Raw genomic sequence first — 14,882 nt, 5'->3', positions numbered from 1 at the left:
GCAATTTGAGTAATCCAACAACAAACAAGTTTAGCGAGTCATCAAAGAACATGGTAGGTAATTTAGGATACATTAAATATTCCAATATGTTCATTTCCTCTGACCTACTAAGAAATTTGTCTATGCATTTGTGTGCTAATGATAACATTGAGAAAATATAATGTTCTTTCTCTTTCCTTTTCCTTGAGGGTAACTGTAGAATAATAGGTGATTGGCAAATACATAGAACAAAGATGACAGCAGTTTAAACTGCTATTTTGAAGTTCCCCCATCTCTGTGAGTACATTCTTACCATAGAGGGCATTATTATCTGACCTTTCACCTGTGTTCTGCCTTGGGTAATAGCCAAATATTTTAAGCGACCTCAAACAGTGTTTCATAAATGTGGTCTTTGAAGAAGGATGTCTGTAATCTGGCTCTTGTCTCTTAGAACAAAGCCCTGCATTTCTCCAGGGGTACTCTGTGCTTATATGATTGCTGTAGTGCAGACAAAAGTTCAGGAATTCAATGTAAGCCGCAAACTAGACAGTCGACCCCTGACTTAAAAAGCATTTCTGAAAGCCTCATGAAATCAAGTTCAAAGACACCACTGACATTTCATATGGATTTGTTTAATGTATCAAAAAAAGATACCAACAAGATGATCCAGTTGGCCCATTCGTTTTAGGTTGCACTACTTGGGGAAAGCTTTTATGCACTTCTTTGAAAATGTATGCCACATTTAAGGCCCTTTGCTAGAACTGCTTTATTAGAATAGGTGAGAAGGACTCTGAATTTCCCATTTCCATTTTCACTAATATTTCTAATAATGATAGTATTTGAATAGGAAGTGGCATGATAACTTTGCTTTTACTTTTCTTTCTCGTTTTTCTTCTCTCATATAATACACCCTGACCACAGGTTTCCTTCCCTCCACTCTTCCCAGCTCCCCTCCCCCATCAGTTCCTCTGGCTTCTTCATTTCCACTTCTCCTTCAAAAGAGCAGGCTTCCCAGGGATAGTAAACAAAAAAAAGCATAACAAGATAAAATAAGACTAGGCACAAACCCTTATATCAAGGCTGGGCCAAACAAGTTAAAAAAAAAAAAAAAGATCCCAAAATCAGGCTGAAATATCAGAGACACATTTCCTCATGTTGTTGAGTACTACAAGAACACCAAGCTACATAATCACAGCATGTGTGCAGAGGATCCAGAGGTCACACATGTAGTCTCTGTGATTCCAGGCTTAGTCTCTATGAGTCCCTAGGAGCTCTGCTTAATTTCCACCCTTCTGGCTCCTTTGTTTCAATGAAAGTGTTTGAGCTGGGTGTGGTGGTCCATGCATTTACTCTCAGAACTTGGGAAGCAGAAGAATGAAAATAAGTTATACTCATTCTCCTCTGTACTGAGAGTGCCAGGACAGCATGGGTACATGGAACACAGCAAACACACACACACACACACACACACACACGCACGCACGCACGCACGCACGCACACACACACACACACACAATTAATATATGTTAAGAATAAAAAAGAAATTTAATAAATAATTTAAAACAATTTTTAAAATTGAACCAACTGAAAGTCTTTCAACTTCAAATATAGAGGGAAATAAAGTTAATAAATTTACATAGTTCAAGTATATACTGGAATCTGTTTAAATGAAGAAGAACGATGTGTTTTTATAGTAATTAACAATGATTTTGTTTTTCAGAGAAGCTAATTTCAGTACATTTTATTTTTACATGGGAATATAATGTGCCTTTATGTATATATGTGCAGGCACTCACATAGCATATGATGGGTATGGCAGTCACAGGGCAACTCTCTGGATTTGGGTCTCTCTTCTACCTACTAGGAGCTAATTATAAAACTCAGCTCATCAGGCCTATATGTAAGTAAGTCTATCTGCTCAGCAATTTATCTTAGGCATCAATATCTGTTTTGGATATGATAAACAGGCATCATAACATGTACATCACCACTGCTAGAATTTTGAGCTGAAGTTGTTCAATAGAATTGTCTTTATCTCTTTGGATCATTAGTTTTGAGACTATAATCTATCATAATTGTCCCAAAGCTCTCTTCTCAATGCCTCTATGCCTACATTCCCAACATCTTCTTGGAACCCAGCCTAATTTAGCAGAATTCATGGTAATGATAACTTGTAAATCAGTATTTAATCAAGTTAGTGCTTGTCTCAAATTTGTAACACAATTACATATGTTCCTCTGAGATGCCGCTGGACAACTGGACTCTGAAAATAACTAGGACTAGAGGCTCTCCTGATGCTTGCATTGACTTATGATGGGAGATATATAGAATTATGATGTTTTGTTCATGTAAAATAAACTAGTTCATGCTAAGGAAAGACATCAGGGAGGAGCAAATGAATAAGAAAACAAGGCATGATACTCAAAGTGAACCCGTATCTGTTTTGTCTGTAATTTTTTTCTCAGAAAGTTGAAATCATGGTAACTGTCCCTTTTTACTTTATTCTTTCAGTGCTTCCTTAATAGATAATTATACACATAGACAGAAATTTGATATCTACATGGCAAATTATATCTTTTGGCAATAAAACTTAAGTTTTACAAACCAAATGGTCTTTTACCATAACATGAGCTTTTATAATAATCACTAATATAAGAATTTCTTTATTAATTTAATATTTTTCAGGCTTCAAGCCTTCTTATGTGTATAAGAAATGTTATAGTGAAATTATATATTATATGTTTATGTGCATACCACTCTATGCATATATATTTGATTTAGTCTGTTTGTTTGTCCTTTTCAGAACAGGGAGATTAAAAGAATTTGATCATAACCATAAGGAGGCAGAAGTTAGCAGTAGCCCCAATTGTTAGAATGGCTTGAACGGCTGGGGACTATGATGTGACATTATTTCAGTGCAATGACGATATTCTAAAGAATGCTCTTCTATCTAGGGAAGGTCATTTTTTTGGCCCCACCTATATATTCAGCTTTTTTGAAGAGGATCACCCATAGAATAACATTTGCTGTATTTGTAGATTAAAAATAATATTTCTATCTGTAATAGTTGCTTTTCTCATAACTAATCAAATGTCTACAGAAAACAACTTTATTGGAGGAAGGATTTGCTTTCTATTATGGTTTGAAAAGGTTGTATATATTTTAAAGGGAATAGTAGTCTTCATGGTTGTTTGGATACCTCACATTTCATTAGAACAGAAGACTTAGAAACGAGGATAATTATGCTTAAATGGCTTTCTCCTTTTTTCGTTTTTATCCATTCTGGGCCTCAGCTCATGGGATGGTGATACCCACAGTCATAGTGCGTCTTCCTTTTTCATGTAAAACCCCTGTAAACACCTTAATTAAAACACTGTCTTAATTAGGGTTACTATTGCTGTGAACTATGAACAATAGTAACCACAGGACAGAGTCTACACTAGGCTAGTTTGAGATTTCCTCTACCAAAAGAATATTAATTCTTCACTTTAGCATCAGGCATACTCTTCATACAAGAGCAAAAAGCAGCCACAAACACCAAAATATCACAAGATAGATCTCTAGGCAACATACTAAAATTCTTCTTTGAAACCTCTTGATCCAGTCACCCACAGTTCAAATCATACTCATGTTCCTACTTGTATGACATATTAAGCAACACTTAAAGCACTCAACTATTTTTCTAACCTACAGTCCCAAAATCCATATCCCTTCAAACAAAAGCATAGGCAGGCCTGTTACAGCAATACCTCATTCCTGGTATTAATCACTACCTTATTTAGTGTTTCTATTGCTGTGAAGAGACACCATGACCATGGTAACTTTTATAAAGAAAAATATTTAATTAGAATGGCTTACAGTTTCAGAGGTTTAGTTTATTATCATCATAGTGGGACATAGTGCCTTGCAGGACAACATGATGCTGGAGATGGAGCTGAGATTCATACATCTTGACTTGCAGGCACTGGATGCTCTCTTGAGCATATATGTGAACTTAAAGACACCTCCACAGTGATCCAATTCTTCAAATGAGACCACACTTATTCTAATAAGGTCATACCTACTAATAGTGAAACTCCCTTTGTGGTGCACTTTTTCTCAAGTTACCACACCAACACCCCCTAAATATGCATTCTTTACTCTCCTAGGTATTTCTTTAATGATAAGTTGATATTAAATGTTCTTTTTTTTCTGTTTATTTAAAACAATATTATTGTACATATCAATACCCCCATTCCGGTCTCCTTTCCATCCTCCCATTCTCCCCACCAACTCCCACAACCCAAGACCCACCCACTCCCCAAGGATAGGGAAGCCTTCCATGGGGAAATGTTTATTTCATAAAAGAAAAGCCCATTTTAAAAAAATAAAATAAACCATTCATAAATAATGTATGACCACATTTCTGGGCACCCTGGCTGAATGAAAATGATTTAAAAAAAATATAAACACTGTAGCTTGTTTTTACATCATTCTATAAAGTTACATATTTTTAAAAGTGTCTTAAGGCATTTCTTAGATTGGGGTTTGAAACATATTTGTGATCTATATTGATGGGAGATGTCATTCTGTAAATATGTTTCTCATACTGGTTAATGAATAAAGCATTGTTGGCCAATAGGAAAGCAAGATAGGCAGGATTACGAGACAAGGAGGAAAGAGGAAGTAGTAAGGAGGAGTCAAGATGGAGAGACCAGGGAGAGCATAACACCAGCCCATATCCCAGTAAGATGAAAGCACGTGGAAATATGTAGATTAACAGAAATGGGTTAATACTTAAGACAGAGCTAGCTGATAAGAAACTAGTACCAGGCCAACAGCATTATATCACAGAGCCTCTATGTGTTAATTGGGGCTGGCACGGCGGTGGGACAAGACCAGCGGTGGGCAGAAAAACCTTACTCCTTATACTATATATTAGTAACTATTTCCATCATTTAATGACTAATGTTTGTCATTTACTTTCTTAATTTGCTTTGCATTTTCATTTTCTCACCTTCCTTTTCATTATTCAGATTTCTTTACTTACACTTGTCTCTTTATTTAGGTTGGTATTATATTTTTCTTTTCTGTGTTTTTTTATAACACTTTTTCTTTGCTGTTGATGTCATTAGTTTTAATGCCTATGCATTTTCATTTCCTCATAAATAGCCCTGTGTTTGGCTGCCTAGACTAGATCTCTTTATACAATATGTTAATCATTTTCTTTAAAAGTTACTTTCATAGAGTTATAAAGTTCACTTTTTTTTTTTTTTTTTTTTTTTTTTTTTAGATGAGATGCCAATAGATTGTCCAGGTGGGTTTGAACTCATGATTCTTGTGCTTTTGGCCCCTCATTATCTTAAGAGTACTCCCAGGTCAAGCTTGAGCTACAGTTTTTAAAAATCAAACTTCATGTTTAATTCTATGTCACTCTAAACACATCATGATTCTCTTTACATCCATTATTAAATTTCATACTCATTTATACTCATAGCATATTTATTAACTCTCTTTTGTTTTTAGTTATCTTTCACAACTTGCCACAATTCTATCCACTGAATAATTTGTTTCTGTCTTTTGATTTTATTTTTGTCTCATTGGGTGGCTGGGTTCTGTCTCAACCAAAGATGAAAAACATTTTCTATAAAGAAAAAATAGTAAATTCATTAGCCTTTGTTGTCTACATTATTCCTGTTCAAAATTACTCAACTGTAACTACTGTAATTTAAAACAACCATAGAAAAATTATAAATAAATGGAACTAACTGCATAATAATAATGTTTTATTTATAAAGGTATATATAGACTGGAGTGGTAATGTGATCTGTAGTTTCTGATATATGGTTATAATTGATTTATAATTTCTTGTTACTGTGACTCTATATGTTTGGTAGAGCATAGTTTGCATGATGGTATTTTATATATAGTTTCAACAACAATGTCATTAATATCTAAGACCCTTTATTAAAATTATAATGAAATATATACGGGTATAGACTTTGTATACTATTTATATGGAATTTCTAAACTATTTATGGTGTACCCATTAATAATTTACACAAATATATAAAATGACTATGGATTTTTTTCTCTTGCTCTAAATGGAAGATTATACTGACACCATAATTTAGTGCTTGTTTATATATATCTATGAATACTGGAATTTTCAGCTGTGGCTGGGAAGCCTAATCGATTTTTATTTGTTCTGATTTATCTGATGATATGTCAGAATGGTGACAAGAGGCTTAAGTGTTGGTCAAAGCATAATGCACAAATGTGGCAGATGTTTATACATTTAAGGAGTGGAGCCATAACTGTGGCATGATTCTCTTTGAAAGCAATCAATAGTCTTAGACACTGAAATACGCAGAGGTTATCCATGTATATACAATTACAAAAGTTAAAAAAAATAGTAGAAGTCAGAGGGGATGGAGGATGATAATACATGACAAACTAATCAGCTAAGCAGGTCTCACGTGAGCTCACACAGACAGAAGCAGCAAACACAGGTCCTGAATGGATCTATCTGCACTAGGTCCTCTGTACAATTGTTATAGCTAATAGTTTGGTGCTTTTGTGAGACTTCTAAGAGTGGGGGTAGGTGTTTCTGTGACTCTTTTGCCTGCTCTTGAGAATGTTTTCCTCATATTAAGTTGCTTTATCCAGAATTAATAGGAGGGCTTTTGTCTTGACTTATTGTCTCTTCTTTTTTCCTGTTTGGTTGTGGTCTCCTGGAGGTCTGATCTCTTCTGAAGAGGAAACTGGGGGAATTTAATCTACTGAGAAGGGACACTGTGGATAACTGGAAAGAGAGGGAAGGAGGTGAAACTGTGGTTGGCATGTATTGTATAAGAGAAGAATCTATTCTCAAAAAAATCCACCTTATTGTATAAAAAAGTAAATTAGAGCATAAATGTATACAGCTCACTAAAAAAAACCTAGACATTTATTTAGTTGATCATTTGTTATAAAACATATTTATCTGAGATAAATAATATTTATGTGATTGTCATCTTAAAAGTCAAATAAAAATTATTGCAAATAGAATACACACATATATAGATCACCATCTTCAGTGTGAATAAATAGTTTCCAAGAAGATTTGAAAGCTTAAGTATTGGCACTGAAGCTTACATTACATTTGTGTTTGGCTTTTGTGCTTTTACCTATAGAGATAAACTGTTCATTAACTAAACATGTTTTGATTATGAATATATGCATTTTCTTAAAAAAGGAATGGGTTCAAGCAATAAATTTTCTTTATTATAACATACTTCCAACTTGTACTTTCTTTGTAATTGTACTGTTAGCATTTACTGTTTAGAGCCAAGAACAAATTATGCTTGTCTTAAATTCTGACACTTATGCTGTATATGCCCAATATCCTATCTGAACTCTACTTGAGTTTGTGTATATGGCCAGTCTTCACAATAATCTTATAACTAATGATCTCATTCACTAAAATCTAGTCAGAAAGTAGAACTCAGAGAAGGCATGAAAATTCAGACCTTGTATCTATTTTTGTTTGGCCCATGTAGTATCATTAGCAATGCTAACTAAACTTGTCTGCAGCCTAGTAAAATTATGAAATAATCAATGAAAAGCTTTGACTATCATAATTGATGTTAAATATATGAATATGCTCAAACAGAAGATCACAGTCAATCAAAATATAAGTATAATATTTGGACAATCATTCGTTGAGCCATCCTGTCCTAGCTATTTATTGATTACCAGGTATTAGACACAGTCTATACTCTTGGAGTAAAGAGTCAACATATTAGATGTGTTTAATGCTTTTCTGGAATTTTGCAATATTAATATATTTATTTACTTATTTACTTTTATCACTGAGTCTAAAGCAATTACCCATTCTTTAGAAGTAGTAACCATGTGAAAGTTTTCCCAAACATTTTATTTTTACAAGGAAATAATATTCATATTAAAAGAAAATGGGTCAGAGAAAAGATTATTTTCATTCATTTCAAGCACAAATTAAGGATATTCCGCTAACTGATGTTTGATCCATATATGGATGCATGAACTGGACTCAGTATTTTCAGAAATATGAAAGAAAACAAAGGCAAAATTGCATAAAAAAGGCATCCAGTCTCAATATTTTAGAATAAATGGATAATTTCTGCTTCACATAACTTCATTTGTAAGAATAGAACATGCATTACTCTCTAGAAAGGAAATAATTTCTAAGGAATGTTGATAAAATTTTAGTCCATTTCAGCTTTCCAGAGTTTCCTCTTCCTCTTTGAAGTATATTTGGAACTTATGGTTGAATCTTAAAATCTATAGAATAGTGATACTTACCAAACTTATTTGTTTCAATTATTTTTCTAAATATCCCATACATATACATACACACTGTATTTGAACTCAGTAAGTAAGCATTGCCTTGCTCCATATTAAACTCTTTGTATTTATACTTTAAACATGTTTTGGCATGTTTTGATTGTGTGGCTACAGTTCTAGTATTACCAAGATGTGAATTATTTTTTGTCAATGGGTGCAATATGTTTATGTTTATACATTTGGATCATCTGATCCTAAACAGATAATAGGATGCTTCTGGAGGATGATGAAAAGGGTTTACAGTGAAAAATCATCACAGAAAGCTGTTAAAGACTGTCATGTTAGATCATGGATGAGAATGTTTTAACATATGTAACAAGTTTAGTAAGTTTAGTTTTTCTTTAAAAACAAAAAAACAAGTGGAAGCCTATATTCGCCAATAACTGTGTTCTGTCCACCATCATTGTTTGGTGAGAGAGAGAAAATATAATTATTAATATAACATTTATAGGTATCTTTTTCTTAACTTATTTTTATTTCTAGTACTGGACACCACATACTAAGCAAGAATTAACCTGCCTGCTAATCAACACATTGGCTTTACTGAACACCTACATGTTGTCTTTACCAAATATCTACATGTTGGCTTTATTGAACATGAATGAATGTGTATATTTTCCCCTCAATTCTCCAAAATTTTTCAGCCTTTTGCATATAGATGTTAATTCTCTGACTTAGGGAAGATCTACTTGGCTCTATATTTAGTCATCATCATGGAAGAATTTTAATCTTCATCTTCTCTTATATTTCAGTTTTAGCATTTTAATATCAACTTCATGTCTCCACAAGAATGTTCCTCTTTCTCCAGCTAACACATTCAAATCTTGGAGAGGAGTTTCTGAACCAAGCAGGAGATATCTTCACTTCCTTCCAGGCACATTTTTTGTTTGTTTAATTCCAGAAATCTTCCATGAATATTGTTTTCTTGTTTCCTTCTTTCTGAATTCCTTCTTCCTTAAGTCTTTGGCTCTCTTATGGCAAAGTTGGGGTTCTTCAAAAAAAAAACAGTTTGAAGAAAATGTGTGTGTGTGTGTGTGTGTGTGTGGAGAGAGAGAGAGAGAGAGAGAGAGAGAGAGAGAGAGAGAGAGAGAGAGGGACACACATACCTACATATGTTTATATTCATGAGACATGCACATATGTTATGTGTGTAGCAAGACTTACTGGATAGGCCCTGCTTCGAATGATATGACAGACTTTGAAGATCCCCCACGGAAGGCCTCACCCTCTCTGGGGAGCAGAAAGGGGATGGTATGGGGGCTGGGAGGAGGGCAGGGGAGTAGATGAGGGTGCGAGAACTGGGATTGACATGTAAAGCAAGCTTGTTGCAAATTTAAATTTAAAAAATTATCAAAAAAAAAAAAAAAAAAAAAGAAAAGAAAAGAAAAAAGAACACTGGAGTGTTCTGCAATCTCTGTCCTGCAGGCTTCAAGTACTGATTCTAATCCTATTACATAGGAAGCCTGGTGAGTATACTTTCTACTAATATTGGTGAGAACATCTACACTAATAAGTAAGGATTGTTTTTTTAAATGAATTTACTAAGCTGTGTAAAGAATTAAGAAAGTACACAACCACTTAAATTATTTAGCTCTTTATTATATGTCCATATATGAATATCAGTATGTCTAATATAGTATAGATATGAATATTGTATATGTAAACACATAATGTTTACTTTGTTCACAGCACCTGCTGGGATGATTCCAAAAGAATACATTTTTAAATAACAGTGTTAACCTCTAAAAGGGCAGTCATCTTTAAGGTTGACTTTCTATATTAATAGATCATCATCTTGTTTGTCATCTTAACTTTATGATGCAAGCTCGGCATGCTTACAGGTGTTATTATTCCTCTATCTTGTTGACACATACTGGATATTATCCAAAGTGTTCCATTGTGCTAGTTTAACATATCAAATATGTGGCTTGTGACCCTAACATCAGCTTGCCCCAAAATTTGTCTGGCTTATTTTATTAACAATGGTCCTATATGAACAAATTCAGAAATGTGGTCCTTAGTTGAGTATGCTCAGAGATATGTGCCCACTAATAAAGTGACTTCTACATCAGTATGTATAAGCTCTTTAAATAAATGTTCAGTATTTTGTTGTTCAAGAAAATATTGTTGTAGAAAGAACTCTGATATTTCTTTTTCTTGCTACAGATATATAATAATTCTTTACTCGTATTCTCCTGCTGTGGTTGTTTAGGCTTTCCTCTTGAAAACATTGCATTGAGTTACATTTTTCAGAAGTTGTTTCTACAATTTTCCATCTATTACATTTTTAATTTTCTTTAGTTAAAATGATAAACACTAGTACTGAGTTATTTCAAAACAATTAATGATCAAGATTTCTTTGCTGTATTGCAACTTAAGTTTCTAAACAGGGAGTTTATTATAAATGTATTCATCAACAGATGAATTAATTAAGAAATATAGTGCGGGAGTTAGGTGTGGATGAGAACAAACAGTTGGGTCTTTAAGAAGAAGCAACATTTTATTTCAGAATTCACCCATAGAGCACACAGCTCACCTGAGATTTTCTCCTAAAATAGCCTATTTTAGAGAATAGTTATTCTTTAAATCAAACAGATGTAAAATATGATTTTTAATTACATTAAACAGATAAGTATACAAAATTATCACTTCCAGGTAATTTAATAAAAATATATGAGAGGTGACTTAGAATCTAGACTTCTTTAACTCCAGTGGTCTGTGTGAGGCAAAAATGGCAAGTATTTTAAAGATACTAATGAATAATTGAGGTTGCTTTTCACTGAAATTGATTAATTTTCCTTTAATGAGCTTACAAATATTAACTAATTAACTCCTATAATACTGGCCTTATCACTAAGCATTCCTTCATCTCTGCCCTTTTTCAAGAAAGTCAATAGTAAAAACAGAATATTGTAGCAAAGGTAAAAGATTTAAAGGCTTAAACATTAATTCTTTAGAGCAAATGAATCCTTTGGGGTTTAACAAGATAAAACAACCAAAACTGATCTTTTTGTATCTGATACAATTTCATCGTAATCCTTGCAGAAAATACATAGCAATACAGCTGCTTTCACAAGCATACAATGCTTCAGACTGATGTTATAACTTTAGTGGAAGTTATCATTACTACACAAGCCCTTCTCTGACAAAGGTCAGGCACATTCTCACTTTAAATCCCTATTTTGCCCTGCAAATCATGGTAAATACCAAATATTACTCCAGACCAAATATTCTGCTTTAGTTTGTACACAACTTGTCTGGAATGGAGGGGGTTAGGACTTTTATTTATGTAAATGGATTCTGTGATCACAACTGAGAAAGAGAATGTTAGGAGAAAGAGAATGTTAGGTTACTATTCTTGGTGGCATTTCATATTACCTCTGGTATGCATGCCCACATGTTGATCATTGGTTTATTAAAATAATCATGGATAACTGAGACATGCTTTTCACTTAAATGGATTAACTTACATTTAAAGGTATTTATAAATATTAACTTCCTATTTCCTAATTTCTTCTAAATACAACTGTGTGTATGTGTGTATGTGTGTGTGTGTGTATACATAAACCACCCATATGTTATGTATTGGTCATTTATGAGTATATGCATGTATAGATATTGATATGTACATAGATCATTTGGATAGAGATAGATTGATATGTAGATGATAGATGGTTCATAAATATATAGATACTAGGTAGATGATGGATAGATAGACACATACATATTGTAGTGCCTTATTTATCTGAAGATCAATGTCTTCACTGCTGAAAGAATACCTAAAAGAAGATAGTTTAGATCCACTACTTGCTATCCCAGTTCTGAGAGGGCAGAGATAAGCACATTCCTTGGCTCCCTGGCTAGTAAGTCAGGATCAATAGAAGATTCCCAAGTTCAATGACAGATACTTATTTCAAAAATTAAGGTGGAAAGAGATAGGTGCAGACAGTGGATATAAACCTCTGATCTCTTTAAGCGGTTCAAAGTTATCCATGTGTAACTGCAAACATGAGTACTCATGAGCATGTACCCAAGGAAGAATGATTCCCTTTATCAGCTGACATTAGCACTTTATCTTTCTAAGGATAGCAGATCCTACCACTTATCCTGAATTTGAACACAGTGCTTAGAGCACATCCAAGCACATCTGTAGTCTAACACTCTAAATCTGATCATCAGGGTCTGAGAGAGAAATGATGCAACCCAGGGCCTCAAGTCAAAAATAAGTGCCCAAAGGCAAATTGGATTGTTAAAAGTACAAAGGTTAACAAGGCAACAATCATTTCTCTTTTGACCCAGAGGGCAATGTAAATTCATCACTTGATGCTAGTAAAAGAGTTCCTATCAATCACAATCATATGGATTCATGGGTCAAGGGGCAGAAAATAATGACAGAGAGAAGTTAGAAATAATAGGATGGAGTTGAAAAGGGTGTATCTCCACTGACCAGGGTACATCAAAGTCAATGAGATGTGTCTGTCATAAACAGAGCAAAGGGCTTAGAGGATGTCATGTGGTAATGTCTAAGAGGTTTTAATTGCTCATAAGACAAATCTGTTTTGTACATGAAAACCATTTGTGATAATATGAAATTATATATTTTGAGGCCATCTCAGTAGTCTGTATATCAGAAACTGGCTCATTTAAGTTTGTGAAGCACAAATTCCTGCCAATAAGGCTGACAATCTGTATTCTGTCCCTGTAACCCACATGGTGGACAAAGAGAACCACAACCTGGAAGGTGTCCTGTGACCATATACACAAGTATTCCTCAAAATAAAATACAATAAACTAGATAAAGAAGACAACTGTGTATTTAAGCATAGATATCCTTAAAAGCATTGCTTAAAAACACTCAAGTACTCAAGTAAGTAAGCTTAATTGGCAATTTAATGTTGTTTTGCTAAGTAGTAGTGTCAAATTGTCTGTCCTTCTGAATGGTACCCACATATCAAACATGAGTCACTTCTGCTGAGTTCTGACTCACCCCCCCCCGCAAAAAAAGTAAAAATAAAAACACTAGGAAAACATAAGTAAACTTGGTCCAGCTTCTATTTGTGACATTGAGCAAAATTTGACTTGTGTATTAGTTTTAAAACCTTAATGCTACTCATGTTCTAAAGATACTTTTGAATTAATTTTTATAAGTAAAACGTAATTACATAATTTTGTCCTTCCCTTTCTTCTCTCCATCCTTTCCATGTACCTGTTCACCTTGTTCCTCTCAAAAACATGGCTTCATTTTTATTATGTTTGTCACATATACATATGCATGTGCATTTATCTATATGATGCACAAATATAAAAATGCCACCTCATCTTTCCACTTACTGTTATTTGTAGGCATATTATTTCATGGCTGATATTTTGGTCGTGGATTACCAATTAGGTGGTTCATTCCTGGGGGATATTATTTCTCCCTCTTTCAGTATTCCTTAGTTGTTTGCAGATCTTTGTTTATGGGTGAGGCCCCATAAGATGTCTACCCTCTACATTAACATGTCTACTATTGTTGTATATCAAAATAATATTTTTGACTATAGAAAATATACAATGCAATGACATGAAATATTCTATAAATTTCTTGTGTCTACCGCATTACTATTAATAGTAATGCTTATTATTATCTTGTTTAAAGTACAAAGATACTGAAATTTAAATTAGTGAGGAAAGCTATGGGTACTTTACAAAGACTATATTTTGTTGCTATGAAAGAAAATTGAATGAATATTTACACATGAGAGAATTAGCTAAATGAACTGATGATAACTAGTTTCTTTCTATCTTGTGCTTCTTTTCCCATGACTATCAGTTAAGTGAATCCTCAACTCTCAGAAAGGAGCTGTTGGGAAATTGAAATCTTTCCCATTTTCTCACCACTGGGTCATGTATAGACACATGGATCATGACTTCTGTCTCTTATGCTTGTCTCAGTTGTTGATATAGATATATAAAATTTAAAGAGTATTTTGCTCTTTAAATTCCTATGGCAGGGTGTCTTAGTAAAAGAAAATTTTAATAACATTTTTTCTGATGAAATGATTCTGCAGTGTTCATAGCTGTCAAAATGTGCTTTTTAAAAGTATTTTTATTGCATTTACCTATATTGTGTGGGAAAAATGGTACACATTCCAAGGCATGTGTGTGCAAATCAGAGAACACTTTTGTGGAGCAGATTCTTTCTTTCTACCACTGGGTCCCAAAACAAAAACTCAAATTCTCAGCCTTGATGGATGGTGGCTTTATCCCATGAACCACCTCCCTGGCCAAAGAACTGGGTTTTAGACTCTGTAGGTATCAGTCAGCTAAACTATCATATTTTTACATATCTAAATTAGGATTCATTAAAGAATGCATGCTAATGAATAATATCATTAGCACTCAATTTGGCATTCTAAGTGATGCTATTTGGGGACTTAAAATCCAGCAAAGGACAGACATGGTTTATATCTTATTTGGAGCAAAGAATATTAGATTATGTAGAGCCAATCATCTTCAATGATCTGTTACATTAAGGGCAGCATTAAAACAATCATGTTTAACAAATTATTGCTTA

This window comes from Phodopus roborovskii, unplaced genomic scaffold (assembly GCF_943737965.1).
Source record: "Phodopus roborovskii unplaced genomic scaffold, PHOROB, whole genome shotgun sequence".
Taxonomy (NCBI): domain Eukaryota; kingdom Metazoa; phylum Chordata; class Mammalia; order Rodentia; family Cricetidae; genus Phodopus; species Phodopus roborovskii.
Note: the sequence above shows the minus strand (reverse complement) of the source record.